Genomic DNA, 27,551 nt, shown 5'->3' with positions numbered 1-27,551 from the left:
CAGAAAATAGCCCAAGCCCTGCTGTAATGCAAGACTAAACTCCATGCGGTAGGCTCCAAGAGGGAAGCAACCTCACAGCAAGATGAGAATAAAAGCCAGGAACAGCAGGAACACCTTTCCCCAAAAGGACAGTCACTGGGGACCACCTTGATTTAAATGTGTCAAGTGAAGGAGGGTGGAAGTGGCTATGTCTGCAAAGGTGAGGAGGTTCATGCTTCAGAAAAGAGGGTCTGGCCAGGCACGGTGGCTCATGCCTGTAATCCCAACACCTCCAGAAGCAAAGTGGGTGGATCGCTTGAGCCCAGGAATGCAAGACCAGCCTAGGCAAAATAGCAGGACCCTATCTCTACCAAAAAAACTAAAAATCAGTTGGGCATGATGGCGCATGCCTGGTCCCAGCTACTTGAGAGGCTGACATGGGAGGATCGCTTGAGCCTGGGAAGTTGAGGTGACAGTGAGCAGTGATCGCACCACTACATGCAAGTCTGGGTAAGAGAGAGAGACCCTGTCTTATTAAAAAAAAGAAGGAAGGAAGGAAGGAAGGGAAAGAAAAGAAAGAAGAAGAAAGAAAGAAAAGAAAAAAAAGAAAGAAGAGAAAGAGAGAAAGAAAGAAAAAGAGACAGTGAAAGAGAGAAAGAAAAGAAAAAAGAAAGAAAGAGAAAGAAAGAAAGAGAAAGAAAGAAAGAAGGAAAGAAAGAAAGAAGCAAAGAAAGAAAGAAAGAAAAAGAAAGAAAGAAAGAAAGAAAGAAAGAAAGAAAGAAAGAAAGAAAGAAAGAAAGAAAGAAAGAAAGAAAGAAAGAAAAGAAGGAAGGAAGGAAGGAAGGAAGGAAGGAAGGAAGGAAGGAAGGAAGGAAGGAAGGAAGGAAGGAAGGAAGGGAAAGAAAGAAAAAGAAAAAAAAGAAAATAGGGTCATGCTGTCTCTCCTAGATGCCTTCCTGAGTGTACCCAGTAGTGCCCACTCAATCCCAGAGCAGGGGTGAGGATGAAGGCTTGGAGAGGCTCTGGGGACTGGCCCCTAGTCCCCATTCCTGTACCAGTCAGTTAATCCACTTCAAATGGAGCAACTCAGAGAGAATCCCGAGTGACACCATTTTTCTATTACCCTTCATTACAGCCACTTAGATCTTTTATTTTATTGCAAACATTCTTTAGCCCAGACACGGGCTGATCTCCTAATTGGAGCTGCTGCGTCCACCCCCACCCAGATCAAAGCCGTCCTGTTTGTTTGTGGAGGATAGAGGATGAACCGTCTTGCTGGCCTTTGAACATGAAGGCCCCTTTGTCTTCCAGCTGAAGTCATCCCTGGCACCAGGCAGGGAGGAGGCTTCCGGTGGAGGGGACAGTGGAGGTCAGGAATTCTGTAGCCTGGTCAGAGGCTTGGACCAGAGCTTGAGTGGGGAACAGCTTTCAAAGCAAGACCCCAAACTTCCCTGCCTCCTTTTGAAGAGTTGTCTCAAATGGTGGCCCCAGGGAATGTCTTATTTGCCCCCCATGATGATTTTTAATTTAAATGCCAATTTGAATATTCAAACACTTTAAAAGATTGAAAAAAAATCAGATACTTGAATATTTCTTAAAGAAATAAAATACTTTCTAATTTCTTTTCAAAAATCGGAATGTAGCCAAGCACGATGGCTCACACCTGTAATCCCAGCACTATGGGAGGCTGGAGCGGGTGACACTTAAAGTCAAGAGTTTGAGACCCACTTGGCCAACATGGTGAAATCCTATCTCTACTAAAAATATATATATATAAATTAGCTGGGGATAGTGGTGCATGCCTGTAATCCCAGCTACTCGGGAGGCTGAGGCAGGAGAATTGCTTGAACCTAGGCGATGGAGGTTGCAGTGAGTCAAGGTTATGCCACTGCACTCCAGCCTGGGCGACAGACAGAGACTCTGTCTCAAAAAAAAAAGAAAATCAGAATGTCTGGCAATACTGGACCTCTATGACAGAAAGAGCCAACCAGTTTTCAACCCTATGCAGGCTTTTTTTTCTTTCTTAACTGTTGCAATGAACTATTGTTTCCCTTGAAGTGTCTTCTTTTATATCCCTGGGCCCACCAGAACTTCACCCCTGCCACTGGAGATGATTGGGAGTGGGGAATGACTGTGCCCATATTATAGATGGGAAAATTGAGGCCCTGTGGCATTCAAATAGCTGCTGGCGGGTCACACGGAGGTTAATAATAGACTCAAGATGCAAGAAGTACAAGACAAAAGGAATGAACACTTATTCGTTCTCTCTTATTTTGAAATTATGGTCAGTATCGCTATTGTGGGAAAGAAAAGCCCAGCAAGCTGCCATCCCATAACCTAGCTTGATGCTAACACTAGAGTCTATTATGTGTGGGGAGCTGAGTGGACATTATCTACGCTACACAACAATCCTATGTGGCAGTTTATATTTTCTAGATTTTAGAATCGAGAAAACTAAGGTTTTGGGGGCTCAAGGACTTGCCCAAGGTTACACAGTACGGCCAAAGTTGAGACCCAGGTCTGCCTGACTCAAAACGTCAGCAAGTGGTTCCATTCTGGGTCCATCACGAGCTGGATGATCTTAGACAAATTACTTTTCAGAGCCTCAGGTTGCCCTACACAGCAGGGAGGTGTCTGCTCAGAGAACACACCTTCCACTAGGGGCTTGACCTCCGTCCCCCTCCCCTACAGCCTTATTTATAGTTCCCTACTCCACCATCCCTGGAAACAGCCACCCGGACCAAGGGCAGACACTTTACCCAAGCTGAGCCAATCAGATCCTTCCTCCTTGCAAGTTGGAATTGGGGCCTAGTCCTGTAAAGCTGTGCTGGGACTATCCAAACTGGACCACAGGCAAGTGAGGTATGTCAGAAAGGAAAGAAAGATGCAGCTGATGTGCAGACAGAAACAGACTCCAAGGCCTGGTGATCCCAACTCTCTATGTCCAGACCCTCCCAAAGTCCATTTCACCTCTATCCCTTGCCATTTGACATCACCCTGTATCTTGCCTATGATGCATTCTTTTCTGTGCAGGTTGACTTGAGAGATTATGCTGTTGCAGCTGTATAATACTCCATGTAAGCAGAGTAAGATCTGGCTCTGTGCTTTCAAAAAAGTTATTTAACCTCAGTTTCTCCTATTTATAAAGTGGGGATAGTAAGTTACTGCCTTATGGGGCTTTCAGGCAATTCAGCTAAATAATGTAATTGGAGATTCTTGCACTCAGTTTCTAACACAGTAGATCCTCAGCACCTGGCTAATGTTTTTAACACTATTGTTAATGTTGTTGTTGTTGTTTACAAATTTTGATGATGGGGAGAGCTAGCAGTAATTTTAAACAATTCTTGATTATTCCACTTTGTAGATAATTCACAAACCAATTTTATCCTTCACTGACTTCTTTCCATCATCAGTTTCTCCATGCTCACGAAAAAGAATTATTTTGTTGTTGGCTAAACTGCAGTTTGAAGATAGAAATGCTTAAAACTAAAATCATGTATAGTAGGCATGAATTTTACTCCATCATCTTAGGTATGTGTGTTTTCTTAAAGTCATTGTTGTATTTTTCTAAATCAAACTAAGTTTGGAGAGTGATGTCAGCATGAAGGGAGACTAGGATTTCAGCACACATTCTCTTCCGGAAACATCCATTTGAACAACCATCCATGCACAAAAATATCTTCACAAAAGCTAAGAAATCCAGGTTGAAACATTACACTACCTGGATGGAGCACAAAACGTAAGAAAAAACACTGAGAAAGGTAGAAAGGACAACTTCACCCCTCCCCTAAATCTGGGCAGCACAGCACAGACCTGACTTCACTATAGACCCCAATACCTGGTCTGCCCCAGTGAACCATGACACCAGGCCGGCCCCTGTGACCCCCTCCCATGGCCGCAGGCTCCAGGCAGGCCCTAGCACCAGGCTCCAGGCCCACCCCAGTGCTAGGTTGTCCCTTGCAGACCCAGCCTCCAAGTCTACCATCACACTAGGCCAGTCCTATGGACACAGTCCAGGCCAGGCCCTGTAGCTTCAGACTCCAGGCCTGCCCCAGCACCAAGCTAGCCCTATTGGCCCAGGCACCAGGCAAGCCCTTGTGGACCCAGCCTCCAGGCATGCCCCTATGTACTCACACCTACAGACCCAGGATCCAGCCCACCCCTCTGAACCCAAGTGCTACAGTCCATCCCAGGGGACCTTGGTGCCAGGCCAGCCCCTGCAGATACAGAACCCAGCCCATCCCAGCAGCCAGCTGGTGCCAGTGGACTCCAGCTCAAGGTGTGCCACAGTGCCAGGTTGGCTCCTGTGGACCTTGGCGCCAGGCCTGCCCCACAGACCCAGGCACCAGCCCCACCTGCCAGCCCAGGAACGAGGGACCACGGACTATACCTGGTCCTCAAACTCTAGCAGCAAACCTGCCCATGGACCTTACCAGATAGGCTTCCCAGAGTTTCTGAATGGCTGACTGGTGAAGGACTTTTCTTGCCAAAGCCAGTCCACGAAGACTAGAAGAAGGGCCTACTTCTTCAAATCTGCAGATGCCAATGCAAGGCTACAAGGAACATAAATAATTAGGAAAGTAAGATACCACTAAAGGAATCTAAAAAAAGCACCAGTAACTAACCCTAAAGAAATGGAGATCTATGAACTGCCTGGCAAAGAGTTCAAAATAATTTTCTTAAAGAGCTACAAAAGAACTCAGACAGACCATTAAATGATATAAGGAAAATAATATGCAAACAAAGTTAGAAGCTAAACAAAGAGATATAAACCATAATAAAGAACCAAAAAGAAATTATGGAACTGAAGAACACATGACTGAACTGAAAGATTTCATAAAAGACTTAAACAGCCTTAACCACACAGAAGAAAAAAAATCAGCAACTCAAAGACAAGTCATTTGAAATTAGTCAGAGGAATAGAAAGAAAAGAGACTGGAAAGCAGTAAAGAAAGTATACAGGACTAATGGGAGATCAAGCAAACTAATATTCACATTACAGGACCCCTGAAAGAGCAGAGAAAGAGAAAAGAATAGAAAGCTTATTTAAAGATATACTTACAGAAAATTTTCCAAATCTGAAGAAAGAAATGAATATTCAGAGTCATAAAACTCACAGAACTACAAACAGATTAAATATTAAGAGATCTTCACCCAGACATGGTAAATTTAAATCCTCAAAAGTCAAAGACAAAGAGAGTTTTGAAAGAAGCAAGAAAAAAGTGACTCATCACATACAAAGGAACATTGATAAGATGATGAGTAGATTTTTCAACAGAAACCTTACAGGCCATGAGAGAGTTTGATAATATATTCAAAGTGCTGAAAGAAAAAAAAAAACTAGCAACCAAAAATACTATACCCAGCAGAGCTGTTCTCTAAAAATAGGGAGAGAAAAAGACTCCTAGACAAGCAAAAGCTATGGGTGTTCATCAACCAGACCTGGCTTACAAGAAGTACTAATGGGAGTTCTTCAAGTTGAAATTAAAGGACACTAACTAACAACAAGAAAATATGTGGAAAATATAAAACTCACTATATAAATAAGAACATAATCAAATTCAGAATACTCTAAATATTTAACAGTAATGTGTAAATCACTTTTAATTCTAGTATAAAAATAAAATGACAAAGTATTAAAAATAACTACCACTACAATAATTTGTTAATGCATACACAATATACAAAAGACATAAATTGTGACATTAACAACATAAAATGTGGGGAGAGAAGAAGTTAAAGTACAGGGTTTTTGAATGTTGTAGAAGTTAAATTGTTAACAGCTTAAATTAGGATGTTATAACATAAGATGTTTTATGTAAGTTTCATGATAACCAAAAAGAAAAACGCATAGTAGATACACAAAAAAGAAAGAGAAAGGAATCAAGCACACCACTATAAAAATCCCTAAATCACAAAAAAAAGACAGAAAGAGAAAAAAGAAAGAAATAAACTACAAAACAGAAAATAATTAACAAAATGGCAATAATAAGCCTTTACCTATCAATAATTACTTTAGATGTTAATGGATTAAGTTGTCCAATCAAAAAACATAGAATGGTTTAATGGATTTTAAAAATAATATTCAGCTATATACTGCCTACAAGAGACTCACTTTAAGTGAGTTGGCTATGACTTCACACATAGGCTGAAAGTGAAAGGATGAAAAAAGATATTCCAAACAAATGGTAACCACAAGAGAGTAGGGGTGGCTACTCTTATTTCACACAAAATGGACTTTAGATCAAAAACTGTCATGAGAGACAAAGAAGGTCATTATGGAATGATAATGAGGTCAATGCATCCAAAGTATATAACAATTATGACTATATATGCACTCAACACTGGAGCACCTAAATAAAGCAAATATTAACAGAAATGAAGGGAGAAATAGACAGCAATGCAATAATAGTAGGGGTCTTCAATACCCCACTTCCAACAATGGATAGATTATCTGACAGAAAATCAATAAGGAAAAGCAGGATTGAACAATACTATAGACCAAGTGGACCTAACTAACATATACAGAACATTCCATTCAACAGTCACAAAACATACATTCTTTTCTAGCACACACGGAACATTATCCAGGATAGATCATATGTTAGACCACAAAACAAGTCTTAACAACGCTAACAAAATCAAAATTATGTCCAATACATTCTCTAACCACGATGCTATGAAACTAGAAGTCAATAACAAGAGGAAAATTGAAAAATTCACAAGTATGTGGAAATTAAACAACACACTTTTGAACAACCAATGGATAAAAAGAGAAACCAAAATGGAAATAAAATATATCTTGAGGCCAGGCATATGGCTCACACCTGTAATCCCAGCACATTGGGAGGCTGAGGCAAGAGGCTCACTTGAGTCCAGGAGCTTGAGACCAGCCTGGGCTACATAGTGAGACCCTGTCTCTAAAAAAATTTAAAAAATTAGTTGGACGTGGTGATGTGTGCCTGTCCTCCAAGCTACTGAGGTGGGAGGATCCCTTGAGCCAGGAGTTTGAGACTGCAGTGAGCTGAGATTGTGCCCTTGCACTCCAGCCTGGGTGACAGAGTGAGACCCTGTCAAAAAAAAAAAAAACAAGAGAGAGAGAGACAAATGAAAACAGAAACATCGCATTCCAAAACTTAAGAGATGCAGCAAAAGCAGTTAGCAGAAAAAATGAAATAATAAAAATCAGAGCAAAAAATAATGAAATTCTAAATAAATAGTAAAAAAGACTGATGAAACGAATGCTTAGTTTTTGAAAAAAAAATTGACAAATCTTTAGCTAGAATAAGAAAATAGAGATAATTTAAAATAAATAAAATTATAAACAAAAAAGGAGACATTATGATTGATACCACAGATACGCAAAGGATTATAAGAGACTGCTATAAAAATTATACACCAACAAATTAGCAACCTGGAAGAAATGGATAAATTCCTATACACATACAAACTTCCAAGACTGAATTATGAAGAAATAGAAAACCTGTATAGATCAGTAATGACTAATGACATTGAATCAATAATCAAAAACTTCCCAACCAAAAAAAAAAGCCTAGGACTTGATGGCTTTACTGGTGAATTTCACTAAATATTTTTTAAAGATTTAATGCTAATCCTTCTGAAACTCTTCCAAAATACTGAAGGGAAGGAACACTTCCAAACTAATTTTGCAAGGCCAGCATCACCCTGACACCAAAGTCAGATAAGGTCAATACAGAAAAGAAAATTATAGGTCATTAACCCTAATGAAGATAAAAATTTTTCAACAAAATACTAGCAAACAGAATTCAACAGCACATGAATTATACACCAAGAGCACAGGATTATACACCATAATCCAGTGAGATGTATCCCTAGGATGTAAGAATAGTTTAACATGCAAATCAATAAATGTGATACACCACATTAGCAAAATGAATAAGAATCACATGATCATCTCAATAGATGGCATAAAAAACAATTTACAAAATTCAGCATCCTTTTATGATTAAAAATGCTCAACAAATACATATAGAAGGAATGTACCTCAACATAATTAAGACCATGTATGACAAGCCCACAAGTAACATAGTACTCAATGATGAAAAGTTGAAAGCTTTTCCTCTAATATCAGAAACAAGACAAGGATGCCCACTATTACTGTTTCTATTTAATATAGTACTGGAAGTTCTATCCAGAACAATTAGGCAATAAAAAGAAATAAAAGCCATCTCAATCAGAAAGGAAGAAGTCACTGTTTGAAGATGACAACATCTTTTTCTCTCTCTTTTTTTTTTTTTTTTTTTTTTTTTTTTTGAGACAAGGTCTGGCTCTGTCACCCAAGCCAGAGTGCCATGGCATGATCTGCCTCCCAGGTTCAAGCCATCCTCCCACCTCAGCCTCACAAGTAGCTGTGACTACAGAGGTACATCACCACACCTGGCTAATTTTTTTGTAGAGATGGCGTTTTGCCACGTTGCCCAGGCTGGTGAACTCCTGAGCTCAAATGATCTGACTACCTGCCTCAGCTTCCCAAGGTGCTGGTATTACAGGTGTGAGCCATCACACCCAGCAAACAACATCTTAAATATAGAAAACCCTAAAGACTCCACCACAAAACTGTTAGAACTAATAAAAGAATTCAGTGAAGTTGCAGGATACAAAATCAGCAAACAAAAATCAGTGGATTCCAAGCATGATGGTGTTCACTTGCAGTCCCAGCTACTTGAGAGGCTGAGGCAATGGGATGACTTGAACCTAGGAGTTTGAGGCCAGCCTGGGCAACACAGCAAGACCTCGTCTCTTAAAAAAATTTTAATCAGTGAGATTTCTCTACAATAACAATAAAATATCTGAAAAATAAATTAAGAATACAATCCCATGTACAACAGCATCAAAAAAATTCAGGCATGAATTCAACCAAGGAAGTGAAAGATCTGTACATTGAGAACTGTAACACACTGATGAACAAAATAGAAGAAGACACAAATAAATGGAAAGGTATCTCAGGTTCCTGGATTTGAAGAATTAATATTGTTAAAAAATCCATACTGCCTGTCTTAGTCTGCTTTGTGCATGTAATAACAGGACACCAGAGACTGGGTTATTTATAAAGAAAAGAAATTTATTTCTCACAGTTCTGGAGTCTAGGAAATTCAAGATTGAGGGGCTGTCATCTGGTGAGGGCCTTCTTGCTGTGTCATCCATGGTGTAAAGTCAAAGAGGGGATGAAAGAGAACAAAAGATCTAGTTCACAGCCTCAAATATTTTTACAATAGGTATTAATTCACTCAGGAGGGTGGAGACCTCATGACCTAAACACCTCCCATCAGGCCCCATCTCCTGACACTGTCACATTGGGGATTAAGTTTACAACACATGTTTCTGGGGGAACACATTCAAACCATAGCCCTACCCAAATTAAACTGTAGACTCAATGCAATCCCTATCAAAATTCCCAATGCTATTTTTTACAGTAATAGAAAAAACAATTCTAAAATTCGTATGGAACCACAATAGATCCTAAACAGACAAAGCAATCTTGAGCAAGAAGAACAAAGCTCGACGCATCACACTACTTGATTTCAAAATATAGGACAAAGCTATAGTAATCAAACAGCCTGATACTGGCATAAAAACAGACATGTAGACCAGTAGAATAGAGAGCCCCAGAATAGGTCCACACATTTACAGTCAAATGATCTTTGACTAAGGTGCCAAGAACACAAAAGGGGGAAGGACAATCTCTTCAATAAATGATGTTGGGAAAATTAGATATTCAAAGGCAGAACAATGAATTTGGACCTTTATCTCATATCATATACAGAAATCAACTCAAGATGGAGTAAAGACTTAAACACAAAGCCTGAAACAATAGAAATACTAGAAGAAAACACAGTGAAAAAGCTTCTTGACATTGATCTAGGCAATGATTTTTTGGATATGGCCTCAAAAGCACAGGCAACAAAAGCAAAAATAGAAAAATGGCATTATATCAAACTACAAAGCTTCTGCATAGCAAAGGAAACAACCTATGGAATAGGAGTTAAGAGACAATCTATGGGATGGGAGAAAATATTTGCAAACAATATGTCTGATAATGGATTAATTTCAAAAATATATAAGGAGCTCAAGCAACTCAACAGCAAGGAAACAACCCAATTTTTAAAAAGACAAATGACCTAAGTAGACATTTCTCAAAAGAAGACACACAAGTGACCAACAGGTATATGAAAAACAATGCTCAGTATCACTAATGAGGGAAATGTAAATCAAAACCACAATGAGATCACCTCACACCTATTAGAATTGCCATAATCAAAAAGACAAAAGGTAAGTATTTAAAAGAATGTAGAGAAAAGTGAACCCTCATACACTGTTGTTGGGAATGTAAACTGGTACAGCCATTATAGAAAACATTATGGATGTTCCCCAAAATGTTAAAACTAGAACAACTATATGATCCAGCAATCCACTTCCAGGTATATATCTGGAAGATGTGAAATCAGTGTCTCAAATAGACTCTCAAGTTCACTGCAGCAATATTCATGATAGCCAACATATGGAACCAACCTAAGATTACATCAATGGATGAATAGATAAAGATTGTGTGTGTGTGTATGTGTGTGTGTTGCACACATACAATGGAATACTATCCAGTCTCAGAGTAAAAGGAAATCTAGTCACTTGTGACAACATAGGTGAACCTGGAAGACATAATGTTAAGTGAAAAAGCCAACCACAGAAAGACAAATACTGCATGATCTCACATATATGTGGAATCTTAAAAAGCTGAACTCATAGAAGATTGAATAGAATAGTGGTTGTTAGTGCTAGGACTGTGGGAAATGGTCAAAGGGATCAAAATTTCAGCTATGAAGAATGAATAAGTTGTGAATATCTAAGGGACAGTATGGTGACTATAGTTAAAATCATATTGTGTACTTTAAATTTACTAAGAGAGTAGATCTTAAATATTCCCAACACACACACACACACACACACACAACTATGTAAGGTGATGGTCATGTTAATTAGCTTGATGCTGGTAATTATTTCATAATGTACATATATTTCAAAAATATCACATTGTACACTGCAAATATACACAATTTTAACTTGCCAAGTATACCTCAATAAAGCTTGGAAAATATTTTTAATAAATAGTCAATAATAAGACTAAAGAAATATGACTTCAACCACCCTCCCAGCAGCCTGACTGGTCACTGTTGATGGGTTCCCACCCCACAGCAGAGCTGGACAACACTACAGGGTCTCCCAGAGGCTGCAGCTATGATGCCTCCAGTCACACCTGAGCATAGGATCTTTGCCAAGACCTAGAACCTCAGTCCAGCCACTCTAGGTGTAGCTGTTTCCTTTGGAGGGACCACCACTTCCCTCTTCCCAGGTACTGTCCTACTACTTTAAGGATTATAGAATTCACACTCTCAGTAACTTTAATTTTCCTCTCATCACCTTCTCTCCCGAAGTCAACCTCCTCCACTCAGAGTCTCTCTCCTCCTCCCTCTCCCTGCCAGGATAATCTAATACAGTAATCCTCAAAGTGTGGTCCTGGACCAGCAGCTCCTACATCACCTGGAAACGTGTTTCAAATGTACATTTTTACCCGCCTCTTAAGATCTACTGAACCAGATACTCTGGGAGTGGGACTCAGTAATCTGTGTTTCAGCAAACCTTCCAAGGGATTCTGGTGTATGCTCAAGTTTGAGAACCACTGGTCCAGTAAAATCCTTGCAGTGAAATTATACTTTTAAAACCAAAAACCAAGAAGGGAGCTTGTCTTAAGACAACATCAGGTTCTGGTCTCTGCGACATAGCATCTTCCTACCTGGTGAGCAAACAGCAAACACCAGAGCCCTGGGCTAGGGAAGAACAAAGAGGACCAGCACGCTTGGCAGTGAGGGTTGCACACTGAGCAACTCTAAGGGATGCTACCCACCACATAAATTACAAGCAAATGGCACAGTATGGTGGACAAGTGGGAACATCAAGGAACCAAGGGGCAGAAAGAGGGATCTTGTGGTTATTTGAATAAGTGGGCTTGGGAGATTCAGTCCCTGTTAAGGGGCAATTGGGAAGATGGGAAGAAAAGCAGTGCAAAACATGAACTCAGCCCCAGGGGGCGCTCTATATGCAGACAACACACATCACGGGTCAAACAAAGAATGGGTTATTCGGGGGGTATCAAACGCAAATGCCCACAGGAGCCAGGATGGTATGTAAAGAGACTGGACAACACAGCCCTGCAAAGGTGCAAGCACCACCAGCCATTGCCATTGTGGCCACATGGGATGCTGAGCTCAGTCTTGTCAGATCTTCCTTTTTAAAAACAAATAAAACCAGAAATCCATGTCTACATGAAGTCTCCCGGAGTCCCTTTAAATATTTTAAACAGATTCTGATTCTTTTTTACCACTCCACTTATTTGGCTGTGACAGATTCTTATTTTAAAAAACACTTTGTAATGTATCCAGAATATATAAATTACTCTCAAAACTCAATTAAAAACAAAATAAGCAAAAGAGCTGGATGCTTCAAACGAGACACACAGATGGACAAGAGCCCATGAATAGATGTTCGACATTAATCTTTAGGAAAATGCAAATGAAAACCACAATAAGTTAATGCTGTGCACTTGTTAGGATGGCTACATTTTTTTAAAAAACTCACAATACCAAGTGTTGGTGAATGAATATGCTGGGCAATTGGAACTCTCTTACCTTGGTGGCCAGAATGCAAAATGGTACCATTACATTGGAAACCATTTGACAGTTTCATATAAAGTTAAACGTACTCTTACTATGTGACCCAGCAATTCCACTCCTAGGTATTTACCCAAGAGAAATAAAAATTTATGTTCACACAAAAATCTGTCTATTAATGTTTATAATGGCTTTATCTGTAAACACCAATCCCTCACCTGGGGAATGGATGAATGAATTGTGGTATGTCCATGACAGAATACTAATCAGCAAGAAAAAAGGAATAAACCACCAAGACATGCAATAAAATAAAATGCCTAATCTCAAATGCATTCTGCTAAGTCAAGGCACTCTGACCCAAAAGTCTCCATAGTGTAGGATTCCATTTCTAGGACATTCTAGAAAAGACAAAACTATAGGGACAGAAAACAGATGGTAGCTAACAGGAATTGGAGATGGGGGCGGGGATTGCCAAAAGGGAGACGGCAGGGGTTACATTTTGGGGAGTGATGGAAATGATCCAGTGTATTGATTATGGTGGCAATCTGTCAAAATTCATACAACTGTACACCAAAAAGGGAGCATTTTACAGTATGTAAATTATGCAAAAAAACCCTTAATTAAAAAATTAAAAGTAAAATAAAAATCACTATGTGGGCCACACAGCACAGCACTACAAGTAGAATCCAACTGGTGGCCTGGTTGGCACTGGACATCATCAAGGATAGAGGGAAAGATGGGAAGACCCCACCCCTGCCCCTGCCCTTGAGGAGCTGAGCAGCAGAGAGACGAGATTTTCAACTGTGTTCCTCTAGTCATGGCCCTTTTCTCTGTTTTCTCAAGGTTACACATAGTATGTCACTTGAGCAAGCAGAGACTTCCTTACCTAAAATGTTTTGGAAAATAAAAGTGTCCTGTGAACAAAGATGGACTTTAATCTAAAGACCCCAGTAAGAGCCCTCCGCTGTCTCTACCCACCGTGTGATCCTGAGTGAGGCTTCGTAGGAGCTCACAGGCGAGGGCAGCCCCAGAGCTCACAGAGACCTTGCCTTCTTGAGGGTGGGATAAGAAGAGTTTATGTTTTCTCTGACCTTGCAGACCTGGCAGGGAGGTAGGAAACACCCAAAGGTAACCTCCAGACCCAGACTCTCTAGGGAAACAGACCTGTCCATTTTGAGGGCAGAGCTGTTTGGGAATAGCAGTAAAATCTCTCAGCAATGGCACCTTCACCCTGCTGGGCTCCAGGCTTCCCCATGCTTAGAATGCTGGAGTTTGTAGCAAGGAATGCCCAGTCTCTTGGTCCCCTTCCTCCTGGGACCCTTAGAGCTGTAGCAGGCAAATGCCTGATCATCCCCCATGCCAGAAGATACCCAGGCCCTGCCTCTGAGGCCACCAATCAAAGTGAAAGACAGGAGAGAGTCCTAGCTCTAGGCCTGGAGGATTCAGGCTAGATAAGTGCAGAACATCCAAAGGAAAGAGATTCTGGCAACTTGGGCCTCAGTTTCCACATCTGTATAATGAGAATAAAGAACACAAACATTGAATGGTATGGTGGCTCATGCCTGCAATCCCAACAGTTAGGAAGCTGAGGAGAGAGGACTGCTTTAGGCCAGGAGTTCGAGACTAGCCTGGGCAACATAGCGAGACTCCATTTCTACAAAAAATTTCAAAATTAGCTGTGCATAGTGGTATGCACCTGTAATCCCAGCTACTCAGGAGACTGAAGCAAAAGGATCCCTTGAGCCCAGGAGGTGGAGGCTGCAATAAACTACGAGAGTACCATTGCACTCCAGCCTGGGCAGCAGAGTGAAACCCGACTCTAAAACAAAACAAAGCAAAGCAAAAACGTAAACATCACAGTGCTTTTGTGAGGCTTAAATGACTATCCTGTGCTGGGCACCTGGTTGGGGTGCAGAGATGGCAGTTTCCTTGTTGAGTCTCCCCCCACATTCAAAGCCATTAACCCGGGTGACTAGTCATCTGTCTCCCCAAGAAGCTATGCTTCTCTCCTTAGCAGGTCAGCAGTGCCCAGACCTGGAAGAAAGACCTTTTCCCCAACCATGTCCTCTGAAAGGGAGACTGGGATGACTCAAAGTGAGTGTGGAGCCAGGCTGGTCCTCCACTGGGAAGACAAAGGACCAAGGACAGGGGAAGAGCCAGTGGACCCAAGAAGCCGAATGGAGGAGCAGGGAAAAGAATAGAGGTGGCTGTGGGAGACTTGGAAGCCAAGCCAAGAGCATGGAGTCTGGTGAGGCAGAGTGTGCAGGACTCTGGTTGAGGAGTCAGTTAGAAACAGTGTGCTCGTACGTCCCCTAGCCCACATGAGCCCTGGCCCCCACACCAGCCCCTTGCAGGACCGTGCTTAATCTCCATTTCTCAAATAGAGAAGTTGAAGCCCCATGGCTCACACACACCCCTAATGAGTGGACCTGGGACTCAAACACAGGTCTCCACAGTCACCCACATTAAGCTTCCATTAACTCATTAAGCTCTGCCATTAACTCATTAAGGAAGCTTGGGAAAGTCCTTGCTCCTGTCTGGGCCTCAGTTTCCCCACCTTGTTGATGACTGGAAAGCCTTGCATGTCCCAAAACCCCCGATCCCAGAACTGCATGGTGTCCCAGCCCCAGCTTCTCTTCCACTCTGGGACTGGCTGCTCTTACGAGGAACCCCCAGCCAAACTTTGGCCGTGACCCCCAGGCCACTTTGCCCTGGACAAACAGTGGCCAGATCCCACCCCTGGGAGTTACCCTGGATCAAGCATTCAGCTTTTGGAAGAGTGGCCCCCATTCTTCTTCATCCTGTCCCCAGCTGCCCAAGGCCAGTTCCTGCTCCCTGTCCCTGCAGACAATGCCCTAGGCCCAGGCTGGAACCCTGCTCCCAGCTCAACCCTCCCCTGCACCCAACATATGTGCTATGTGCACACTCACTCCCCTCAGCCCTGCGGCTTGAGGCATCTGCTGTCCTTCTGGAATCTGTGACCTCCAGGACAGCAGCAGGCAGGTCTTCAGCCCTAGAGGTCCAGGGCCCCTGAATGCCTTCTGTACTCCCCAGGGTCTGCCCAGGTTGCTTGGGAAACCATTTCAGGTCATTTGAGACGATGAGGAGGTTTAGCTCTGGTTTGAGCTAAACAACACTAAGAAACAAACCCCTGTCTGTCAAAGCCCATCAAGTTGAGTTCTGGAGGCCTGGGAGTCGGCTGACATCTCTCAAGGGGTTTGCTCTTCTGTGCTGCTTTTTTACTCAGTTCCACAAATATTTATCAAGGAAGCTGCTACTGCGCTGACATCAGTGTCCTGGGAGGTTCGGGGGATGGGCAGGCCATTGGAAAGAGAGAGGGAATACGGAGAGGAGCGGTACTTGATCCCTGTCCCCAGGGACTTTGCTCTCTCAAGCAAAGGTGTTCGACGCCTGCTCTATGAACGCCCCTCCACAGGGCAGACAGCTGTGCCCTTCATTTCTAAATGGTTCTAAGGATGGAAAGGAAAGACCCAAAACGCTATCAGTCATTTTCTTACAGGAGAAAGACATTCTCGTCCTTTTCTTCATCTTCCAATTTTGCACCAGGAGTCATTACTACTTTTGAAATTGGAGAGTAAAGATTTATGGGCCTATACTTTTTAAAATATGTGAATGATTTATTGGAGGTGGTTATAAAAATTATTCTGCTCATCGTAACTATTCAGACAATACCCAAGAAATGAATAAAAATGGAAAACCACCCATAATCACTGATTGAGCAGGAAATATCTTGTCCTTCTTTTTCCGACTCGCAGTGATGTGAGGCTGAAAGAGGCTTTGGGAGCCACGGTAGCTGGGCCTGGATGCAAACTTCCACCCGCTTTGGTGGTACTGGGTCCACCTGCAGGCTCTGGCCTGGGCCAGAAGCTACCCTAAGCCTGTGCTCCCTGGAACCACATTCCAGGGAAGATTGGGAGCTCCCATCAAGAGAGGAGCTTAGGAAATGCTGGTCCATGCACATCTCAGTGTGCTAAGGAGGTAGATGCTCCCAGATATTGACCACCATGGAAAGTCAAAGTCAGATTTGGTGAATTCGTCTGATAGTGCCAATTTTTTAAATGGGCTTTAGGCCAAGAAAGGACATTTATAAAGGAAATTAGCAACTATTCCTTATCACTGGGATTTCAGAAAAGAATGGACATTCGAACACCAAAAATAGGAAAAACTGACTCTGCAAATAAAAAGCTTTATGAAAAACTCAGTGAGCGGCCCTTGCGTGCTGTGGGGAATTCAAGCTCTCAATGAAGGGCTGCAGCTCTAAGCCAGGCTAGAAGGCACTGGTTTCTCCTCTCCTTGGGCCTTGGTTTCCTCATTTGTCTAGCATTCTTCTTGCGTAAAGATTCCGACTTCTGGCTGGGCGTGGTGGTTCACGGCTATAATCTCAGAACTTTGGGAGACCGAGGAAGGTGGATCATTTGAGGTTAGGAGTTCAAGACCAGCCTGACCAACATGGTGAAACCCTGTCTCTACTAAAAATACAAAAAAAGTTAGCCAGGCATGTTGGCACATGCTTGTAATCTCAGTTACTCGGGAGGCTGAGGCAGGAGAATTACATGAACCCAGGAAATGAAGGTTGCAGTGAGCCGAGATGAAGCCTCTGCGCTCCAGCCTAGGCGACAGAGGGAAACTCTATCTCAAAACAAACAAACAAGCAAACAAAGAAACTGATTCCGACTCCCCCTTCACCCCCTTCGACATTCCTCTTTTCTTTCCCCCCCAGTAACAAACAGCTTTGTCCCAATGATAGTCACCTCCCCCTTTTTTTTTTTTTTTTTTTTGAGACTGAGGAGTCTCGCTCTGTCGCCAGGCTGGAATGCAGTGGCGCGATCTCGGCTCACTGCAACCTCCGCCTCCCAGGTTCAAGCAATTCTCCTGCCTTAGCCTCCAGAGTAGCTGGGACTATAGGCCCACGCTGCTACACCCAGCTAATTTTTTGTATTTTAGTACAGATCGGGTTTCACCGTGTTGCTCAGACTGGTATCGAACTCCTAAGCTCAGGCAATCTGCCTGCCTCGGCCTCTCAAAGTGCTAGGATTATAGGCATGAGCCATCATGCCCAGTTGGTCACCTTCCAACATCCACACCCAGCAGGTGGTTTGAAAGTACCAACACCTAGATAGACAGGCAGTGTGACAACCTGGGAGAGGTGGCCAGGTGATGAGGCTGGAAGGTACAGGGAGAAGGGACAGAGTCAACACCACAAAGGCAGGCATGTCTAGAAAGGCAGGCAGAAAGGAGACAGGGAGAAGGTGATCTAGGGAAAGGCTGCTCCTGACGGGGAGAAGGTCTCCCTGGTGTCCTGGAAAGGGCATGAGATGGTTCAAGGGGTGCCGAGGGCATGGAGAGGTGGAGGCAGTTCTGGAGGCTCTTTCTGAGCATCAACACTGTATCCTGTCAGTCAGTGGGGTGAGTTCACAGGAGGGAACCCCAGATGGAGGGATGGAGGAAGGCAGGAGAGCCTGTAGCCTGGTCTTGTCCTCCACGGCACCCGCCCCTCCGTGGGGCCCTGAAGGATGTGCTCTGAAAGCCCCCAGTAGAGACCTGCTCTCCCAGGGCTGGGGACTCATTCAGAGCATACAATGGAAGCCAAGAAGGTTCTGGCACCTACTGTTCCCTCTGGCACCCTTCTTTCCCTCGGCAACCTCAGGCCTCTCCCTGGGGAATCCATCAGCCACACAAACTGAGGGGGAGCAGTCGGGGACAGAAGGCAGGGCTCAGGCAGGGTTGAACCGTCTCATTCAATCACCCCTCGCTCGACAGAGGAGAAAACCGGGGCCAAGGAGGGAAGCCATTCCATGTCAACAAATTCACGGCTGTGCTGAAACAATAGTTCTATCAAAATAATAATAATAAGCGATTGTGGGATTCCAGTCTTCTGTTTCTCACTCCAGGATTTAAATTGGAGGACTGCACATCGGAACTGATGGATTGTCAGACCCTGTGGCCTCACATGGGAAAGTGTCTGGGGACAGGAACATTCTACCTGCCTCAAGGGTCACCCCACCTGGGCACTTTTGTACGTGCGTGAAGCCCGCTTGGGTACACACTGTCTGGGTGTCTCCAGATGTGGACATTTTTAAGCAGTTAGATTTTCTATTCCTTCCAGCCCCTCAACCCTACCCCCACTCCTCCCAGCAAATGGATAACAGGAAACAGCCAAAGCTTCTTAACTTTTCTTTAATCTTCCCCTCTCTGGCAAACTGAAAAATCAAACGATAATTGTCTGGGTGATCTCATTATTGTCAACAAAATCCAAGCCTTGAAGTCCGAATGCACTGAAACGCTGACACATTAAACACAAAAGGAAACTGCGCTTGCATGTTGTTCAATAAATAAATAAGGCTGGCGGGAGCTCGGTGTAGGCCTGGCACACCGAGGGGCTTGGTGGTCGGAAATGCTCGGACTGTGAGATGACCACGGGGACCCGGGAAGCATGGCATCTAGGAAAGACTAGGACCAGGAGGTCAAGGTCCCATCCTTCCTGTTTGTATCAGTCGGGCCCAGCAGGAAACAGATGGACACATGGTGCCTTCCCAAGGGTAATTGAGGAGAGTTTAATGATGGGGGTATTTACGGGGGCAGGGAACCAGAAGGGGAGGTGGGGCATCCAGGGAAGTAGCACCATGGGAAGCCCTTATAGCCACTAGACCTGAAAGACAAGGGGACCAAGCAGTGATCAGAGCCCAGAGAGCGTGATGGGTGAGAGGGCCACTTGATAAGAGCTGTGGCTTTTCAGGGGAGAAAGACTGCACCCACCAAAGTGTGGTCTGGCAGGGAGAGGACTAGAGAACAGATGGCTCCACTGCTCTTTCCTACCTCCTTCCTGTCTCCCAGCGGTGCCTCCCATTGGCCAAACCCAAGCGAAAGCCAGAGGACAAGGAAGATGAAAGTTAAACAAGCAGCGTCCCTGTATGCAGACAGATAGCACTGGCCCAGTGCTGGGGAGTTGCTGGCCCTTCTCCTCCAGGTCAGCCTGGTGTGCCTCTGCAAGTCTGGAGCAGCAGGGAGGGAGTAGGGGTAGTGATACCTCCACTGCATTTTGGTCTTCAAAAGTGTCCTATTTTCTGAAAGATGCAGGTTAAGGGACTGAGCTGCCTGGGGTATGGAGCAGGGTCTGAAGGGGCAAAGAGAGAACAGCCAGCATCCCACACATCGTACGACACCCCCTGCAGCATGCCACATGTGTACCATCCCCAGCTTGTGCACATCCAGGGATGCAAAGCTCACCCCTACTTCTACCTGCAAGCAGCCTATCCAAGTGTGAAGATCCCACATCTCAGTTCCTGGCAAAATCAAGTTCTGGGATTGGGGAACAGGACATATCCACGCTAGGGAGCAGGTGCTATTTGAATATCAGGAGGGTGAGACTGGGAGTTACTGGGCAGGACTGCTGCATTGCTTGGCAGGGGTGGGGTAGTAAACACAAAGCAAAACATATCTCCCATTTGTTCACCTTCTCTTGATCTTGATTTTTCTGCCATCTTATCAGAATCCTAATAGATACCATGAACATATATTACCTATCACCTTTATGGAAAATGGGACTCTTTTAGAGACCAAAGTGCAGTGCGGGTGTCACTACTCCTACTCACTTCCTGCTGCTCCAGGCTTACAAAGACAAACCAGGCTAGCCTGGAGGAGAGGGGGCAGCAACTCCCCAGCACTGGGCCAGCACTGCCTGCTGACTTTGCGCCCATAGACCTCCCTTTCTCTGTCAGTCCCACAGGCAGCAGTGGAGGGGACTGGTGTTGGGGGAAACAGGGCATCAGGAGACCCATGTCCTCATCTGCTTCTGCCATTCTGGCTGTGTAGCTCTGGACAAAACCCGCCCTGCCCTGGGTCTCAACTTCCCAACTTAGAAGGAAAAGGGACTTTGCTCCTGATCTTGGCCAGCCCAAGATCCCAACATGGAAGAAGAGACCCTTCTCTCCACTTGCAGAATCCTTTCCTTCCTCCTCAACTCTCTCCTCTCCAAAAGGTGCAAATGAGGCCAGGCACAGTGGCTCACACCTGTAATCCCAGTACTTTGTGAGGCTAAGGTGGGAGGATCATTTGAGGACAGGAGTTTGAAACTAGCCTGGGTAACATAGCGAGACCCCACTCCCACTACAAAAAATGTTTAAGAATTAGGACCGGGCACAGTGGCTAACACCTGTAATCCCAGCACTTTGGGAGGCCAAGGTGGGAGGGTTGCCTGAGCTCAGGAGTTCGAGACCGCCCTGGGCAACAGGGTGAAATCTTGTCTCCACTAAAATACAAAAAATTAGCTGGGCATGGTGGTGCATGCCTGTAGTCCCAGGTCCTGGGGAGGATGAGGCACGAGAACTGTTTGAGCCCGGGAGGCAGAAGTTGCAGTGAGCCAAGATTGCACCACTGCACTCCAGCTTCGGCCATAAAGTGAGACTCTGTCTCAAAAAAAAAAATTAGTCAGGCTTGGTGGTGTGCACCAGGAGTCCCAGTTACTAGGGAGGCTGAAGTGGGAGAATCACTTGAGCCTGGGAGATTGAGGTTGCAATAAGCCATGCATCCATGCATGACTGTACCACTGCGCTCCAGCCTGGGCAACAGAGCAAGACCCAGTCTCAAAAAAACAAAACCAAAACAAACAAATAAATAAATGTTGCAAATAGTTGCTTCCCCCCTGAAAAGTTAAATCCTGCTTTTTATCTGTGAGTACCCGGGAGTTTTGTAGGGCCTCCCGAATATTGTTACATTTGGTGCTTTGCAAACAACTCCCTCTGCTTTGCCTGTTCAGCTACAGCATGAGCAGAAAGGACGAGAGAGGACCTGGGCATCCCTGACCCCCTGCTCAAGCCAGAGACTGACTGTCCCAATCCCTCTGCCCCGCCTTTCCACCCTCCCTCCCTGGGTTGTCACTGCATGACTTTGACAGGGTAGTTTTCCTCTCTGAGCCTCAGTTTTCTCATTGGTTAAATTGGGGTGCTAATAATAACCACCTCAGTGATGACACATGAAGCATTTAGCATGACATCTGGCACACAGTAAACATTCAATGGACAGGAGAGGTTGTCATTGTCTCTTCTGTCCACAAGGAACTGCAGAGGTACCTGCCTCATGTTCTACCTTCCTTGGAGGCTTGGGGCAGTTGGATATCCTCTGAAAAGCCAGCCAGTTCTGACACTTGCCTGTCAAGTCACTGAGTACGCCTCCATCACTGTATTCCCTGTCTTCTCTTCCCTAGGGTTCCAGAAGGAAAATGCTGCTGAGAGGACTGTGGAAATGAGGCTGAAAAAGCCTTCTGTACAATGCAAAGGATTTTGAAGAATTAAGAATGCTTCTAAAGAATTAAGGAAAATATGTTGATCTTTTCATCTATACATGCTTGTCACCTTAAATAGGTTCTAAACTCTTTGAGAGTGGAAAATAAAGGCAGGAAACTAATGTTTATTGGACACCGTGGTTGACGTTACAATGCCCCACAACATCAGCCTCAGTTTTCCTTCCTGGACATACAGAAAACTACATATCCCAGTACCCTTCCTGTGAGGTGGAACCACATGGCTAGTCTTGGCCAGTTAACTGAGAGCAGAAATGTTCTGGCCAATTATTTAGTTAATTTCTTCCTCTACCACAGTGAACATGGAGGCTTTGAGGTGAAGTGATGGAGCTAGAATTTGATCTTCTGGATTATGTATTATGTGTGGAAGAAGTCTGCCCTGGAGGGTGGCCTTGGACCTACAGCAAGCTTCACAGGAGTGAAAAATAAACTTCTGTAGTGATTAGTCACTGAGCTTGCAGAGATGCTTGTTACTGCAGCATGGCCTTGCTTGGACTGACTGGTACAAGCACTACCATATGCAAGTATTTTTATACATATTATTTCATTTGATCCTCACATCTCTAGAGGCAGGTGTTATTATCCTCTCAATAAGAGGCAGACCCAGAGGTAGAGCCAGGTTTCTTTGCCTCCTGAGCCCTGGGTCTTAGCAATTAGGTAGGTTCCACTCCCCAAAAAGGGGAAATTTGGGAGGCAGGCATGCAAATGGTTAGCTCAATGCAGAAATGCCCCTTGTCACTGTGGGGTCTTTGTTGAGGAAATTGTAATCCTTCAAGTGTGGCCTTCCAGAGTCTGGGAAAAAAATGTTCCCAGCTAAAAGTAGCTACATCAGAGGGTCCCAGCCAAAGTCCAACTCTAGGTTGGCAGAATTCTTGGATGGCTTGGAATTCCTGCTGGCCAGGGTTCCACTGGCATGGAAGTGTTTACACTCACGTCAAATTAGTTCTCCCACGCCTTCCAGAGCCTTAGCCCATATTTGGGATGAAAAGGGGAAAATGATTCCCTGTGGGCGATTCAAAAGCATCAGAAAAATTCCTCAGGGGCTGAGGCCTCTCCGTGTGGCTCGGGGCTCTGCGCAGGGTACCACATACCTGGACCCTGTGCCAGCAGGGCAGCCAAGCCAGGAGCACATGAACCCCCTCATACACTAATTCAGAAGGAAGGCATTTCTGCAGTGACCCTTGGGAGACCCAGAACAGATCCACAGCCAAATGAAGTACAAGAAATGGGAAAGAAGAAAAGATCTAACTTGCGTTTCTGTCTGTTGAAAGTAGACTTTTCTTCCTCCCTTCTAGAAGATGCTATGTGATCAGAGTGCCTTCAGCTGTGAGAAGCAGAAAACCCAAGTAAAAACGTCTTTGCAGAAAGGAAAGCTCCCAGAAGACTGTATAGTGTGTACCCTTTTTGTGAGACTCAAAAGCAGGCGAAACAAAGCAATACGTTGTCTGGATGTACATTCATATGTGATAAAACCATACAAATGCATACAAGGGAGTCAGAAACACAGAATTCAGGATGGCGCTTATCTGAGGGGCAAATGTAGGGAGGTGGTCATAGGGCCAGTTCGAGAGGCGCACATATGGAGGAGTAACCACTATTGGCAATATTCTAGTTCTTGAGTTGAGTGATGGGCTCATGGGTGTTCGTTATTTTAATAAATATACCAGTGGCATGTCATGAATCAAGGCTCATGATTAATCCAATTCTGTGTACCTAAGGTCTATTTTTAAAGGGGAATTCAATAACAACCAACACTGGTACACCCCTTCCTGCATGCCAGGCACTGTTATAAGCCCTTTATATATATAAACATGTTTACACCTCCTAGCAGCCTGATGAGATGGGTCTTATTTTATGTCCACTTTCCAGATGAAGAAACCAAGGCAAGAGAGGTTAAGCATCTTGCCCAAGGTCACACAGCAGGCAATCAGGCTGCAGAGGCCTCCTTCATAGGTGTCACACAATAGGAATGTTAGTCATATCATGTAACTGCAAGCCCAGAGACAGAGCTGTTGTGGGGTGGGTTTGTTCTGCGGTTCAGTGACATCATCAAAGATGCTGTCCTCACCATGTCCACCAGGCCCCCCCACCCCTAGTCATACTGCACTTGCAGTCTTTGCAAACTATCCCACACAGCCCAGCAACATTAGGCGTTTCCTCTCGTGTGCTGTTTCATTGGTGAGGAATTCCTTTCCCAGATCTTAGCTTGGAGACTTCCCCCTTGGAGCCATTAACCAAGCTGAATCTCATGTCCAGACCCAAACCAATCATTGACCACCATAATGGGCTTTGAGCATTCACAGTTCACCCCCCTGAGATTGCAGGGATGAGTGGGAACAGTCAGGGGTGTTTGCCTCTAATTAGGGTTCCCATGCATGGGCTATGAGAAGAAAAGATGGTTGACTCCGCTGGACTGGGGGCTCCCTAAGCAGAAACCATGTCTAAGTCATCCTGCCCTCCCTGCCCCCCATGCCTAGTTAAGGCCCATCAAATAGTAGGCACTCATTCTACTGGACACGCCAGTCCTGGGGCTTGCCAGTCTCCTGATGAAAAAAGAAGAGACCATCTGTCCCTGGAGCCCAGGTGGCTGATACCTCTCCAGAGGTGATTGGTTGAGAGTCTGTCACCTGACCTGAGAGAAGTTATGTCACAGGCTAGCCCAGATCCTATGGTATATCTTGATACAAAAATCTTCCCAACCAGGATGGATGGTTTTGTGGGTGTCTTAACCCAGATTCCGTGTTGGTTGGCTTTGCATTGCTAGAAAGGAATACCTAAGACTGAGTTATGTATAAAGAAAGTAGGCCGGGTGAGGTGGCTCACATCTGTAATCCCAGCACTTTGGGAGACTGAGGCGGGTGAATCACTTGAGGTCATGAGTTCAAGACCAGCCTGGCAAACATGATGAAACCCCATCTCTACTTAAAAAAAAAAGACAAAAAATACAAAAAAGAAAAAGAAAATAGGTTTATTTGGTTCACAGTTCTGCAGGCTGTACAAGCATGGCACCCACATCTGTTTCTGGTGAGGGCCTCAGGAAGCTTACAATCATGGCAGAAGGGGGAGGGGAAGCAGGCATGTCATATGGTGAGAGAGGAAGAGGTTCCAAGTGCTTTTTAACAAGCAGCTCTCACGGGAACTGGCAGAGTGAGAACTCATTCATTACCACCAGGACAGCACCAAGACACTCATGAGGGATCCACCCCTATGACCCACACACCTCCCAGACCCGCCTCCAGCATTGGAGGTCACATTTCTGGGGTGTTTGTTTGTTTGTTTGTTTTGAGACAGAGTCTTGCTCTGTCGCCCAGGCTGGAGCGCAATGGCGCGATCTCGGCTCACTGCGACCTCCGCCTCTGGGGCTCGAGCGATTCTCCTGCCTCAGCTTCCCGAGTAGGTGGGATTACAGGCATGTACCACCACACCTGGCTAAATTTTATATTTTTAGTAGAGACGGGATTTCCCCCATGTTGCCCAGGTTGGTGTCAAACTCCTGACCTAAGGTGATCCGCCCGCCTTGGCTTCCCAAAGTGCTGGGATTACAGGCGTGAGCCACCACGCCCAGCCAGAGGTCACATTTCAACATGAGATTTGGAGGGGACAAACATCCGAACCCTAGAAAGCAGAGCCTGAGTCAAAGTTCACCTGCTGATGCTTTCCTGATAGACACAATTCCAGGGAAGCAAGAATGAGGGGAAAGGATTGGGGCAGAGAAGGAGGCACAGGGGGTTTTCCTTCAGAACCGAAGGACCGAAGGCTGGCAGAGAGCCCCCAGCTGCTGGACCCCTTTGGAATTGCTTTCATGAAGCAAGTCACCTCGCCCCAGATCACACCTCCTTCCTGGGGCAGCCGCATCTAATAACTGGGAAGCACAAGGTCATAAAGGCGCAACCCCTCGTCTCTACCCAGGATAGCTACAAAGGGCTTTCCCAGCTTCAGGCCTCCTCATCGAGACTATGGCACAGCTCACTCTCCCTCTGCCCAGGGCTGCCTTCGTCCTACCCTTCCACAGGGCGGTAACCCTCCTGTACCCTCAGCTCCTCTTCTGGACAAGGAAACATGAGGGGAAAGTCTGTGAGGGAGAAGGAGCAGAAGCTGAGAGGCCATGAAGGGGAGAGGGCTGTAAGGAGCCAGAGAGAGTGGGCAGAAGTTAGGAGAAAGTTGAAGTGAGGTAGAGACAAACCCAACGGCACACCACTGAGGGGACAGTGAAACGGCCCTGTGGGGACAGCTGGCTGGCATTCCAAGTGATGTCATCCAAAAGACCACCAGGATTGTTACTGGAAAGGGCTCCAGATCCAAACCCCAAGAGAACATTCTTGAATCTTGCACAAGAAAGAATTCAGGGCAAATCCATAGAGTCAAGTGAAAGCAAGTTCATTAAGAAAGTAAAAAAAAGGAATAAAGAATGGCTACTTCACAGACAGAGCAGCCCCAAGAGCTGCTGGTGGCCCATTTTTATGGTTATTTCTTGAGTATATGCTAAACAAAGGCTGGATTATTCATGCCTCTCCTTTTTAGACCATATAGGATAACTTCCTGATGTTGCCATGGCATTTGTAAACTGTCATGGCGCTGGTAGGAGTGTAGCAGTGAGGACGACCAGTGGTCACTCTTGTCACCATCTTGGTTTTGGTGGGTTTTAGCTGGCTTCTCTATTGCAACCTGTTTTATCAGCAAAGTCTTTATGACCTGGATCTTGTGCTGACCTCCTGTCTCATCTTGTGACTGAGAATGACTTAACCTCCTGGGAATGCAGCCCAGTAGGTCTCAGCCTTATTTTACCAAGCCCCTATTCAAGACGGAGTTGGGCTGATTCAAATGCCTCTGACAGGATGGCTTAAAAGTAGAAAGAGAGGCCGGGCGCGGTGGCTCAAGCCTGTAATCCCAGCACTTTAGGAGGCCGAGACGGGCGGATCACGAGGTCAGGAGATCGAGACCATCCTGGCGAACACGGTGAAACCCCGTCTCTACTAAAAAAATACAAAAAACTAGCCGGGCTAGGTGGCGGGCGCCTGTAGTCCCAGCTACACAGGAGGCTGAGGCAGGAGAATGGCGTAAACCCAGGAGGCGGAGCTTGCAGTGAGCTGAGATCCGGCCACTGCGCTCCAGCCCCGGCGACAGAGCGAGACTCCGTCTCAAAAAAAAAAAAAAAAAAAGTAGAAAGAGAGCTTTATTGGTGATATTGGCTTGCATGCTGGGAAGAGAGAGACTCTATCGTGGACTGAAGGTGCTCTCTCTTCCAAGAGAGGAAGGAAGGATGGGTTGGGTTTATGCTTCCCAGGGCTGGGGTCATACATATTCAGCAGATTTGGGGAGAAAGATATGCATATTTATGAGAGGAGCCATAATGGATATCATGGATAAACATGTATGTGACAATACAACCCATGTTCACTGTGGGGAAGGGTTTTAGCATTAAAATGAGGTGGAAGTGGCTCTTTACATCAAAGGGGAAGCTGTAGGACACAAGGTCAGTTTCCGCACAGCCTCTGTAGGCTGTGGAAACTGGCCTACGGTCTATAGTAGTTTATCAGACGAGATTGGGCATG

General features: G+C 44.9%; 1 long non-coding RNA gene across 2 annotated transcripts in view; it reads right to left on the bottom strand.

Moving 5' to 3' along the window:
- Window positions 1–27,551, bottom strand: part of LOC105492252 (uncharacterized) — a 75,097-nt gene that overhangs the window by 673 nt on the left and 46,873 nt on the right. The window lies entirely within an intron of this gene.

Source organism: Macaca nemestrina, chromosome 18 (genome assembly GCF_043159975.1).
Source record: "Macaca nemestrina isolate mMacNem1 chromosome 18, mMacNem.hap1, whole genome shotgun sequence".
Taxonomy (NCBI): Eukaryota; Metazoa; Chordata; class Mammalia; order Primates; family Cercopithecidae; genus Macaca; species Macaca nemestrina.
Note: the sequence above shows the minus strand (reverse complement) of the source record. Positions and strands in the feature narration are given on the sequence as shown.